At 47.5% G+C, this 14358-nt stretch overlaps 1 protein-coding gene across 1 annotated transcript in view; it reads left to right on the top strand.

Annotated features, from left to right (window-relative positions):
* LOC109887481 (ankyrin-2) overlaps nucleotides 1–14358 on the top strand; it is a 248117-nt gene that overhangs the window by 30114 nt on the left and 203645 nt on the right.

The raw sequence follows: 14358 nt of genomic DNA, 5'->3' as shown, positions 1-14358 counted from the left end.
CACATCATACTGACTCCTGACCCTGTTAACCAACACATCAAACTGACCCCTGACCCTGTTAACCAACACATCATACTGATCCCTGACCCTGTTAACCAACACATCATACTGATCCCTGACCCTGTTAACCAACACATCATACTGACCCCTGACCCTGTTAACCAACACATCATACTGACCCCTGACCCTGTTAACCAACACATCATAACAGACCCCTGACCCTGTTAACCAACACATCATACTGACCCCTGACCCTGTTAACCAACACATCATACTGAACCCCTGACCCTGTTAACCAACACATCATACTGACCCTGTTAACCAATACATCATACTGACCCCTGACCCTGTTAACCAACACATCATACTGACCCTGTTAACCAATACATCATACTGACCCCTGACCCTGTTAACCAACACATCAAACTGACCCTGTTAACCAACACATCATACTGACCCCTGACCCTGTTAACCAACACATCATACTGACCCCTGACCCTGTTAACCATCACATCATACTGACCCTGTTAACCAACACATCATACTGACCCCTGACCCTGTTAACCAACACATCATACTGACCCCTGACCCTGTTAACCAACACATCATACTGACCCTGTTAACCAACACATCATACTGACCCCTGACCCTGTTAACCAACACATCATACTGACCCCTGACCCTGTTAACCAACACATCATACTGACCCTGTTAACCAACACATCAAACTGACCCCTGACCCTGTTAACCAACACATCATACTGACCCCTGACCCTGTTAACCAACACATCGTACTGACCCTGTTAACCAACACATCATACTGACCCCTGACCCTGTAACCACACATCATACTGACCCTGTTAACCAACACATCATACTGACCCCTGACCCTGTTAACCAACACATCATACTGACCCCTGACCCTGTTAACCAACACATCATACTGACCCCTGACCCTGTTAACCAACACATCATACTGACCCCTGACCCTGTTAACCAACACATCAAACTGACCCCTGACCCTGTTAACCAACACATCATACTGACCCCTGACCCTGTTAACCAACACATGATACTGACCCTGTTAACCAACACATCAAACTGACCCCTGACCCTGTTAACCAACACATCATACTGACCCCTGACCCTGTTAACCAACACATCATACTGACCCTGTTAACCAACACATCAAACTGACCCTGTTAACCAACACATCATACTGACCCCTGACCCTGTTAACCAACACATCATACTGACCCTGTTAACCAACACCTCATACTGACCTCTGACCCTGTTAACCAACACATCATACTGACCCCTGACCCTGTTAACCAACACATCATACTGACCCTGTTAACCAACACATCATACTGACCTCTGACCCTGTTAACCAACACATCATACTGACCCCTGACCCTGTTAACCAACACATCATACTGACCCCTGTCCCTGTTAACCAACACATCGTACTGACCCCTGACCCTGTTACCAAACACATCCAAAACATTTCCATGTTTTTGTTACCATTTCCTTCACTCCATTCCAGCCATTAAAATGAGCCGTCCTCCCCTCACCAGCCTCCTGTGTAAGTTATGCGTAACCCAGACTTTCATATGAAACGTTGTTTCGATGTCAATTAGAGATTTGTGTTACAAAAGGAGAAACTCTCAGTTAAGCTTCGGCCCTGAGACAGAGAGAAATCTGGTGCCACTGGGTTGGGCTGCACTTCCTCAAACTCACCAGCTGAGGGCGGTAGAGACAAAGTAGTGGATGAGGACGAACACTCACCAGCTGAGGGCGGTAGAGACAAAGTAGTGGATGAGGACAAACACTCACCAGCTGAGGGCGGTAGAGACAAAGTACGGATGAGGACGAACACTCACCAGCTGAGGGCGGTAGAGACAAATTAGTGGATGAGGACGAACACTCACCAGCTGAGGGCGGTAGAGACAAAGTAGTAGATGAGGACCATCAGAGACAGTAGTGGATGAGGACTAACACTCACCATCAGATAGAGACAGTAGTGGATGAGGACTATCAGATAGAGACAGTAGTGGATGAGGACTATCAGATAGAGACAGTAGTGGATGAGGACCATCAGATAGAGACGAGTGGATGAGGACTAACACTCACCATCAGATAGAGACAGTAGTGGATGAGGACTAACACTCACCATCAGATAGAGACAGTAGTGGATGAGGACTATCAGATAGAGACAGTAGTGGATGAGGACCATCAGATAGAGACAGTAGTGGATGAGGACCATCAGATAGAGACAGTAGTGGATGAGGACTATCAGATAGAGACAGTAGTGGATGATGACCATCAGATAGAGACAGTAGTGGATGAGGACCATCAGATAGAGACAGTAGTGGATGAGGACTATCAGGATAGAGACAGTAGTGGGTGATGACCATCAGATAGAGACAGTAGTGGATGAGGACCATCAGATAGAGACAGTAGTGGATGATGACCATCAGATAGAGACAAGAGTGGATGATGACCATCAGATAGAGACAGTAGTGGATGAGGACTATCAAATAGAGACAGTAGTGGATGAGGACCATCAGGTAGAGACAGTGGATAGTGGATGAGGACTATTAGATAGAGACAGTAGTGGATGAGGACTATCAGATAGAGACAGTGGATAGTGGATGAGGACTATTAGATAGAGACAGTAGTGGATGAGGACTATCAGATAGAGACAGTAGTGGATGAGGACCATCAGATATAGACAGTAGTGGATGAGGACTATCAGATAGAGACAGTAGTGTATGAGGACCATCGGATAGAGACAGTAGTGGATGAGGACCATCAGATAGAGACAGTAGTGGATGAGGACCATCAGATAGAGACAGTAGTGGATGAGGACCATCAGATAGAGACAGTAGTGGATGATGACCATCAGATAGAGACAGTAGTGGATAAGGACCATAAGATAGAGACAGTAGTGGATGAGGACTATCAGATAGAGACAGTAGTGGATGAAGACCATCAGATAGAGACAGTAGTGGATGAAGACCATCAGATAGAGACAGTAGTGGATAAGGACCATAAGATAGAGACAGTAGTGGATGAGGACTATCAGATAGAGACAGTAGTGGATGAAGACCATCAGATAGAGACAGTAGTGGATGAGGACTATCAGATAGAGACAGTGGATAGTGGATGAGGACTATCAGATAGAGACGGTAGTGGATGAGGACAATCAGATAGAGATAGTAGTGGATGAGCACCATGATATAGAGACAGTAGTGGATGAGGACCATCAGATTGAGACAGTAGTGGATGAGGACTATCAGATAGAGACAGTGGATAGTGGATGAGGACTATTAGATAGAGACAGTAGTGGATGAGGACTATCATATAGAGACAGTAGTGGATGAGGACTATCAGATAGAGACAGTGGATAGTGGATGAGGACTATCAGATAGAGACAGTAGTGGATGAGGACTAACACTCACCATCAGATAGAGACAGTAGTGGATGAGGACTATCAGATAGAGACAGTAGTGGATGAGGACCATCAGATAGAGACAAGAGTGGATGAGGACTAACACTCACCATCAGATAGAGACAGTAGTGGATGAGGACTAACACTCACCATCAGATAGAGACAGTAGTGGACGAGGACTATCAAATAGAGACAGTAGTGGATGAGGACTATCAGATAGAGACAGTAGTGGATGAGGACTAACACTCACCATCAGATAGAGACAGTAGTGGATGAGGACTATCAGATAGAGACAGTAGTGGATGAGGACTATCAGATAGAGACAGTAGTGGATGAAGACCATCAGATAGAGACAGTAGTGGATGAGGACTATCAGATAGAGACAGTGGATAGTGGATGAGGATATATGATAGAGACAGTGGATAGTGGATGAGGACTATCAGATAGAGACAGTAGTGGATGAGGACTAACACTCACCATCAGATAGAGACAGTAGTGGATGAGGACTATCAGATAGAGACAGTAGTGGATGAGGACTATCAGATAGAGACAGTAGTGGATGAGGACCATCAGATAGAGACAGTAGTGGATGAGGACCATCAGATAGAGACAGTAGTGGATGAGGAATATCAGATAGAGACAGTAGTGGATGATGACCATCAGATAGAGACAGTAGTGGATGAGGACCATCAGATAGAGACAGTAGTGGATGAGGACTATCAAATAGAGACAGTAGTGGATGAGGACTATCAGATAGAGACAGTGGATAGTGGATGAGGACTATTAGATAGAGACAGTAGTGGATGAGGACTATCAGATAGAGACAGTAGTGGATGAGGACCATCATATACAGACAGTAGTGGATGAGGACCATCAGATATAGACAGTAGTGGATGAGGACTATCAGATAGAGACAGTAGTGGATGAGGACCATAGGATAGAGACAGTAGTGGATGAGGACTGTCAGATAGAGACAGTAGTGGATGAGGACCATCGGATAGAGACAGTAGTGGATGAGGACCATCAGATAGAGACAGTAGTGGATGAGGACCATCAGATATAGACAGTAGTGGATGAGGACCATCAGATAGAGACAGTAGTGGATGATGACCATCAGATAGAGACAGTAGTGGATAAGGACCATCAGATAGAGACAGTAGTGGATGAGGACTATCAGATAGAGACAGTGGATAGTGGATGAGGACTGTCAGATAGAGATAGTAGTGAATGAGCACCATCATATAGAGACAGTAGTGGATGAGGACCATCAGGTAGAGACAGTAGTGGATGAGGACTATCAGATAGCGACTGTGGATCGTGGATGAGGACTATTAGATAGAGACAGTAGTGGATGAGGACCATCAGATAGAGACAGTTGTGGATGAGGACCATCAGATATAGACAGTAGTGTATGAGGACTATCAGATAGAGACAGTAGTGGATGAGGACCATAGGATAGAGACAGTAGTGGATGAGGACTGTCAGATAGAGACAGTAGTGGATGAGGACTATCAGATAGAGACAGTAGTGGATGAGGACTATCAGATAGAGACAGTAGTGGATGAGGAGTTTCAGATAGAGACAGTAGTGGATGAGGACCATCAGATAGAGACAGTGGATGAGGACCATCAGATAGAGACAGTAGTGGATGAGGACCATCAGATAGAGACAGTAGGTGATGAGGACCATCAGATAGAGACAGTAGTGGATGATGACCATCAGATAGAGACAGTAGTGGATGAGGACCATCAGATAGAGACAGTAGTGGATGAGGACCATCAGATAGAGACAGTAGTGGATGAGGACTATCAAATAGAGACAGTAGTGGATGAGGACCATCAGATAGAGACAGTGGATAGTGGATGAGGACTATTAGATAGAGACAGTAGTGGATGAGGACTATCAGATAGAGACAGTAGTGGATGAGGACTATCAGATAGAGACAGTAGTGGATGAGGACTATCAGATAGAGACAGTAGTGGATGAGGACCATCATATAGAGACAGTAGTGGATGAGGATCATCAGATAGAGACAGTAGTGGATGAGGACCATCGGATAGAGACAGTAGTGGATGAGGACCATCGGATAGAGACAGTAGTGGATGAGGACCATCAGATAGAGACAGTAGTGGATGAGGACCATCAGATATAGACAGTAGTGGATGATGACCATCAGATAGAGACAGTAGTGGATGATGACCATCAGATAGAGACTGTAGTGGATAAGGACCATCAGATAGAGACAGTAGTGGATGAGGACTATCAGATAGAGACAGTAGTGGATGAGGACCATCGGATAGAGAGAGTAGTGGATGAGGACCATCAGCTAGAGACAGTAGTGGATGAGGACCATCAGATAGAGACAGTAGTGGATGAGGACCATCAGATAGAGACAGTAGTGGATGATGACCATCAGATAGAGACAGTAGTGGATGAGGACTATCAGATAGAGACAGTAGTGGATGAAGACCATCAGATAGAGACAGTAGTGGATGAGGACTATCAGATAGAGACAGTGGATAGTGGATGAGGACTATCAGATAGAGACAGTGGATAGTGGATGAGGACTATCAGATAGAGATAGTAGTGGATGAGCACCATCATATAGAGACAGTAGTGGATGAGGACCATCAGATTGAGACAGTAGTGGATGAGGACCATCTTATAGAGACAGTAGTGGATGAGGACCATCAGATAGAGGCAGTAGTGGATGAGGACCATCAGCTAGAGACAGTAGTGGATGAGGACCATCAGATAGAGACAGTAGTGGATGAGGACCATCAGATAGAGACAGTAGTGGATGAGGACCATCAGATAGAGACAGTAGTGGATGATGACCATCAGATAGAGACAGTAGTGGATGAAGACCATCAGATAGAGACAGTAGTGGATGAGGACTATCAGATAGGACAGTGATAGTGGATGAGGACTATCAGATAGAGACAGTGGATAGTGGATGAGGACTATCAGATAGAGACAGTGGATAGTGGATGAGGACTATCAGATAGAGATAGTAGTGGATGAGCACCATCATATAGAGACAGTAGTGGATGAGGACCATCAGATTGAGACAGTAGTGGATGAGGACCATCTTATAGAGACAGTAGTGGATGAGGACCATCAGATAGAGGCAGTAGTGGATGAGGACCATCAGATATAGACAGTAGTGGATGAGGACTATCAGATAGAGACAGTAGTGGATGAGCACCATCATATAGAGACAATAGTGGATGAGGACCATCAGATAAAGACAGTAGTGGATGAGGACCATCAGATAGAGACAGTAGTGGATGATGACTATCAGATAGAGACAGTAGTGGATGAGGACTATCAGATAGAGACAGTAGTGGATGAGGACCATCAGATATAGACAGTAGTGTATGAGGACTATCAGATAGAGACAGTAGTGGATGAGGACCATAGGATAGAGACAGTAGTGGATGAGGACTGTCAGATAGAGACAGTAGTGGATGAGGACTATCAGATAGAGACAGTAGTGGATGAGGAGTTTCAGATAGAGACAAGAGTGGATGATGACCATCAGATATAGACAGTAGTGGATGAGGACCATCAGATAGAGACAAGAGTGGATGATGACCATCAGATAGAGACAGTAGTGGATGAGGACTATCAGATAGAGACAGTAGTGGATGAGGACCATCAGATAGAGACAGTAGTGGATGAGGACCATCAGATAGAGACAGTAGTGGATGAGGACCATCAGATAGAGACAGTAGGTGATGAGGACCATCAGATAGAGACAGTAGTGGATGATGACCATCAGATAGAGACAGTAGTGGATAAGGACCATCAGATAGAGACAGTAGTGGATGAGGACTATCAGATAGAGACAGTGGATAGTGGATGAGGACTATCAGATAGAGACGGTAGTGGATGAGGACTATCAGATAGAGATAGTAGTGGATGAGCACCATCATATAGAGACAGTAGTGGATGAGGACCATCAGATTGAGACAGTAGTGGATGAGGACCATCTTATAGAGACAGTAGTGGATGAGGACCATCAGATAGAGGCAGTAGTGGATGAGGACCATCAGATAGAGACAGTAGTGGATGAGCACCATCATATAGAGACAATAGTGGATGAGGACCATCAGATAAAGACAGTAGTGGATGAGGACCATCAGATAGAGACAATAGTGGATGAGGACCATCAGATAGAGACAGTAGCGGATGAGGACTAACACTCATCCCTCCCTCCTCTCTCCCTCACTCCCTCCCCCCTCCTCTCTCTCTGCCTCCTCCCTCATCCCTCGTCCCTCCTCTCTCCCTCCTCCCTCCATCCTTGCTCCCTCCTCTCTCTTCTCTCCTCTCTCCTCCCCTCCTCCCTCCTCCTCCTCTCTCTCTCTGCCTCCTCCCTCATCCCTTGTCCCTCTCTCTCTCCCTCATCCCTCCTCCCTCCTCTCTCCCTCCTCCTCGCTCCTCGCTCCCTCCTCTCTCCTCTCCTCTCTCCCTCTCCCCTCCTCCCTCCCTCCCTCTTCTCTCCCTCCTCTCTCCCTCCTCCCTCCCTCCCTCTTCTCTCCCTCCTCTCTCCCTCCTCCTCCCTCCCTCCTCCCTCCCTCCCTCCCTCATCCCTCATCCCTCCTCTCTCCCTCCTCCCTCCTCTCTCCCTCCTCTCTCCCTCCTCTCTCCCTCCTCTCTCCCTCTTCTCTCCCTCTTCTCTCCCTCCTCTCTCCCTCCTCTCTCCCTCTTCTCTCCCTCCTCTCTCCCTCCTCCCTCCTCTCTCCCTCTTCTCTCCCTCCTTTCTCCCTCCTCCCTCTCTATGTAGTGTATTTGGGGACAGGGTCAGGGAGTGTTTGTAGCTCTAGCAGTAGGTTGGCTGTTGGCTCAGTGCCTTACTAAACCCCATACACACACACAACGCACACACACGCACACACACATACACACACACACACATACACACACATATATACACACATACACACACACACACACACACACACACACACACACACACACACAACTCGCTCAACAATCTCCTGCTGTTGCTCACACAGCTGAGAGCTGCTGCTACATCTGGAGCACCGTCATCCCCTGGGGTGTGTGTGTGTGTGTGTGTGTGTGTGTGTGTGTGTGTGTGTGTGTGTGTGTGTGTGTGTGTGTGTGTGTGTGTATGTGTGTGTGTGTGTGTGTGTGTGTGTGTGTGTGTGTGTGTGTGTGTGTGTGCGTTGTGTGTGTGTGTGTGTGCGTTGTGTGTGTGTGTGTGTGAATAAGGCTCTACTTCCGTATCTCCCTCCGTCTTTTCAGTTATCCCTGCTCATACTGTTATTATACACACCTGGATGATTCATAGTGAGCGTGGATGTGTCTGTGAGAGACGGAGAGAAAGAGAGAGAGAGAGAGAGAGACAGAGAGAGAGAGGGAGAGACAGAGAGAGAGAGAGAGAGAGACGGAGAGAGAGAGCTGCTCCAGTATTCTTAGTGTCTTTGTCTCTCCTGTCCTGACAACACTCTCTCCATCGGGTCCGCGAGGGAGGAAGAAGGGATGAGAGAAAGAGAGGGAACAGAGGGAGGAAGGACTTAAAACACATTATCTCAGTCTGGTTGGTTAAGAACAAGGGGAACCAGTAAAGGACTTACTGTTTTCTACCAAAAAGGGATTTTTACGACATCATCACATTTACTGGTATTTCAGTCCAGACGACTACCAGGTGACTACCAGGTGACTACCAGGTGACTACCAGGTGACTTCCAGGTGACTTCCAGGTGACTTCCAGGTGACTACCAGGTGACTACCAGACGACTTCCAGGTGACTACCAGACGACTTCCAGATGACTTCCAGGTGACTACCAGGTGACTTCCAGGTGACTACCAGGTGACTACCAGACGACTTCCAGGTGACTACCAGGCGACTTCCAGGTGACTACCAGGTGACTACCAGACGACTTCCAGGTGACTTCCAGGTGACTACCAGGTGACTACCAGGTGACTACCAGCTGAACAACTACATTCAACACATGCCAGACAAGACCATTGAGGCAATACAACTGGCTCATTAGCATGCATAGATGAATACATAGATAATAGACATGGAAACTCGATTAATAATTGATCTATTGGATACTCATGGCACCAGCTCTGTGTCATTGACTAGACTGAAGACTGGACCTCAATAGAACCTCTAGCTCCGTGTCATTGACTAGACTGAAGACCGGACCTCAGGAGGACACTCCAGCTCCATATCGTTGACTAGACTGAAGACTGGACCTCAAGAGGACCTCTAGCTCCGTATCGTTGAGTAGACTGAAGACTGGACCTCAAGAGGACCTCTAGCTCCGTATCGTTGACTAGACTGAAGACTGGACCTCAAGAGGACCTCTAGCTCCGTATCATTGACTAGACTGAAGACTGGATCTCAAGAGGAACATCCAGCTCCGTGTCGTTGACTAGACTGAAGACTGGATCTCAAGAGGAACATCCAGCTCCGTATCGTTGACTAGACTGAAGACTGGATCTCAAGAGGATCTCCAGCTCCGTATCGTTGACTAGACTGAAGACTGGACCTCAAGAGGATCTCCAGCTCCGTATCGTTGACTAGACTGAAGACTGGACCTCAAGAGGAACATCCAGCTCCGTGTCGTTGACTAGACTGAAGTCTGGACCTCAAGAGGATCTCCAGCTCCATATCGTTGACTAGACTGAAGACTGGACCTCAAGAGAACCTCCAGCTTCGTGTTGTTGACTAGACTGAAGACTGGACCTCAAGAGAACCTCCAGCTCCATATCGTTGACTAGACTGAAGACTGGATCTCAAGAGAACCTCCAGATTCGTGTTGTTGACTAGCCTGAAGACTGGACCTCAAGAGAACCTCCAGCTCCGTATCGTTGACTAGACTGAAGACTGGACCTCAAGAGGACCTCCAGCTCCATACTTCATAACTAGTCTACTAGTGTTTTTACCTAAAGGACAAACGGAGAGTGTGTCTGAGAAAGTGTGTGTGAGAGTTAGAGAGGGAGAGTTTAAGCGAAAGACAAGTTTTGCTTGACTAAAAGTCAGCTAGAAAGAGTGTGTGTGTGTGGTGTGTGTGTGTGTGTGTGTGTGAGCCATGGCCCACGCGGCAGCTCACCTGAAGAAGGCTCGAGAGTTAGAGCAGCCTCCCGAGCTCAGAGCCATACAGAAAGCCAGGGAGAGACGCAGACGACACAGAGAGAGAGCAGAGCGCCAACGCCAGGTAACACAGACACACACACCACACACACACGCACTCACACACAGGTCGTGTCCCAATACCCAGAACTGGGTTTGTGATGTAATTGTGTGTTCAGCAGTTCAGCAGATTAGACAACAACTAAAAGTGACGTGATGCTTGTGTGTGTGTGTGTGTGTGTGTGTGTGTGTGTGTGTGTGTGTGTGTGTGTGTGTGTGTGTGTGGTCTTAGCCCCATTGTAATGTATGTGAGGAGTGATTAGTGTTGAGGGGGTGGCACCAGATGACAGATGTGTTGTGTGAATGTCAGGGTCACTGGCAGAAATAGTATAGAGATAGAAGATAGACACTGGCAGACCTAGTATAGAGATAGTATCTAAACACTGGTATAGAGATAGACTGGCAGATTTAGTATAGAGATAGACTCTGGTAGATCTAGTATAGAGATAGACTCTGACAGATCTAGTATAGAGAGAGACTCTGGCAGATCTAGTATAGAGAGAGACTCTGGCAGATCTAGTATAGAGAGAGACTCTGGCAGATCTAGTATAGAGAGAGACTCTGGCAGATCTAGTATAGAGATAGACTCTGGCAGATCTAGTATAGAGATAGACTCTGGCAGATCTAGTATAGAGATAGACTCTGGCAGATCTAGTATAGAGATAGACTCTGGCAGATCTAGTATAGAGATAGACTCTGGCAGATCTAGTATAGAGATAGACTCTGGCAGATCTAGTATAGAGATAGACTATTTGTAATAGTATGTAGTTAGTAGTATAGACATATATATACAGTTTAGTTATAGTATGTAGTTAGTAGTTTCTCTCTCCATCTCTCTCCCTTTCTTCATCCCTCCCTATCTCTCCCTCCCTCTCTTCATCTCTCTCTATCTCTCTCCCTCCCTCTCTTCATCCCTCCCTATCTCTCCCTCCCTCTCTTCAGACCTCTCTATCTCTCCCTCCCTCTCTTCAGACCTCTCTATCTCTCCCTCCCTCTCTTCAGACCTCTCTATCGTTCTCATACTAGTAAATCAAGTTGATATTCTGGAACAGAACCCTGGTCGTTGTCAAGGTGATGTTCTAGGTCCAAGTCGCAAATTTGTGAGGATGTTTCCTAGTTCCTATATAATGATGTGAGGATGTTTCCTAGTTCTTTATAATGATGTGAGGATGTTTCCTAGTTCTTTATAATGATGTGAGGATGTTTCCTAGTTCCTATATAATGATGTGAGGATGTTTCCTAGTTCTTTATAATGATGTGAGGATGTTTCCTAGTTCCTTATAATGATGTGAGGATGTTTCCTAGTTCCTTATAATGATGTGAGGATGTTTCCTAGTTCCTTATACATTTGTGAGGATGTTTCCTAGTTCCTTATAAATTTGGGAGGATGTTTCCTAGTTCCTTATAAATTTGGGAGGATGTTTCCTAGCTCCTATATAATGATGTGATGATGTTCCTAGTTCCTTATAAATTTGTGAGGATGTTTCCTAGTTCCTTATACATTTGGGAGGATGTTTCCTAGCTCCTATATAATGATGTGATGATGTTTCCTAGCTCCTATATAATGATGTGATGATGTTTCCTAGCTCCTATATAATGATGTGATGATGTTTCCTAGCTCCTATATAATGATGTGATGATGTTTCCTAGCTCCTATATAATGATGTGATGATGTTTCCTAGCACCTATTTAATGATGTGATGATGTTTATCCCAGAGGGGGGTTGGTCAGTGGTAGGTCAATGGTAGATCAGTGGTAGATCAGTGGTAGGTCAGTGGTAGGTCAGTGATTGGTCAGTGGTAGATCAGTGGTAGGTCAGTGGCAGGTCAGGGGTAGGTCAGTGGTAGATCAGTGGTAGATCAGTGGTAGATCAGTGGCAGGTCAGTGGTAGATCAATGGTAGATCCGTGGTAGATCAGTGGTAGGTCAGTGATTGGTCAGGGGTAGGTCAGTGGTAGATCAGTGGTAGATCAGTGGCAGGTCAGTGGTAGGTCAGTGTTAGGTCAGTGGTAGATCAGTGATTGGTCAGTGGTAGGTCAGTGGTAGGTCAGTGGTAGGTCAGTGGTAGGTCAGTGGTAGATCAGTGGTAGGTCAGTGTTAGGTCAGTGGTAGATCAGTGGTAGATCAGTGGTAGGTCAGTGGTAGGTCAGTGGTAGGTCAGTGGTAGGTCAGTGGCAGGTCAGTGGCAGGTCAATGGTAGATCCGTGGTAGATCAGTGGTAGGTCAGTGATTGGTCAGGGGTAGGTCAGTGGTAGATCAGTGGTAGATTCAGTGGCAGGTCAGTGGTAGGTCAGTGTTAGGTCAGTGGTAGATCAGTGATTGGTCAGTGGTAGGTCAGTGGTAGATCAGTGGTAGATCAGTGGTAGATCAGTGGTAGGTCAGTGGTAGATCAGTGGTAGATCAGTGGTAGATCAGTGGTAGGTCAATGGTGGTACACACACACACTCAATCAGAAGCGCCATTAAATACCGATGTTACGTATATAATATATATCTATACAGCTACAGTATATATATATGTATAATACTTACTGTCTAATCTTCTCCTCTCTCTACCCCCTCCCTCTCTCTACCCCCTCCCTCTCTCTCTCTACCCCTCTCCCTCTCTCTCCCTCTCTCCTCTCTACCCCCTCCCTCCTCTCTCTACCCCTCTCCCTCTCTCTCTCTACCCTCTCCCTCTCTCTCTCTACCCCCTCCCTCTCTCTCTCTACCCCTCTCCCTCTCTCTCTCTACCCCCTCTCCCTCCTCTCCTCCCTCTCGTCTCTCTACCCCCTCCCTCTCTCTCTCTATCCCCTCATCCCTCTCTCTCTACCCCTCTCCCTCTCTCTCCTACACCCCCTCCCTCTCTCTCTCTACCCCTCTCCCCTGCTCTCTGCTCTACCCCCTCCCTCTCTCCTCTATACCCTCTCCCTCTCTCTCTCTACCCTCTCCCTTCTCTCCTCTCTCTCTCTACCTCTCCATCTCTCTCCTCTCTCTCTCTACCCCCCCTCTCTCCCTCTCTTCTTCTACCTCCCCTCCTCTCTCTCCTCTCTCTCTCTACCCCCTCCCTCTCCTCCCTCTCTCTCTCTACCCCCTTCCTCTCTCTCCTCTCTCTCTTCTACCCCTCCCTCTCTTCTCTCTCTCTAACTCTCCCCTCCTCTCTCTCCTCTCTCTACCCCCTCTCCCTCTCCTCCCTCTCTCTACCCCCCTCCCTCTCTCTCCCTCTCTCTACCCCCCTCCCTCTCTCTCTCTCTCTCTACCTCCCTCTCTCTTTCTCTCTCTCTACCCCTCCCCTCCTCTTCTCCTCTCTCTCTACCCCCCTCCCTCTCTCTCCCTCTCTCTACCCCACCCCTTCTCCTCTCTCTACCCCCTCCTCTCTCTCCCTCTCTCTACCCCCCTCCTCTCGTCTCTCCCTCTCCCTCTCCCTCTACCCCCCTCCCTCTCTCTCCCTCTCCCTCTCTCTAACCCCCTCCCTCTCTCTCCCTCCCCTCTCTCTACCCCCCTCCCTCTCTCTCCCTCTCCCTCTCTCTACCCCCCTCCCTCTCTCTCCCTCTCCCTCTCTCTACCCCCCTCCCTCTCTCTCCCTCTCTCTCTCTCTACCCCCCTCCCTCTCTCTCCCTCTCTCTACCCCCCTTCTCCTCTCTCTACCCCTCTCCCTCTCTCTCCCTCTCTCTCTACCCCCCTTCTCCTCTCTCTACCCCCCTCCCTCTCTCTCCTCTCTCTACCCCCCCTTCTCCTCTCTCTACCCCCCTCCCT

The sequence above is a fragment of the Oncorhynchus kisutch genome, unplaced genomic scaffold (genome assembly GCF_002021735.2).
Source record: "Oncorhynchus kisutch isolate 150728-3 unplaced genomic scaffold, Okis_V2 Okis07a-Okis12b_hom, whole genome shotgun sequence".
Classification (NCBI taxonomy): domain Eukaryota; kingdom Metazoa; phylum Chordata; class Actinopteri; order Salmoniformes; family Salmonidae; genus Oncorhynchus; species Oncorhynchus kisutch.
The sequence above is the reverse complement of the archived record's forward strand: the minus strand, read 5'-3'. Positions and strand labels throughout refer to the sequence as shown.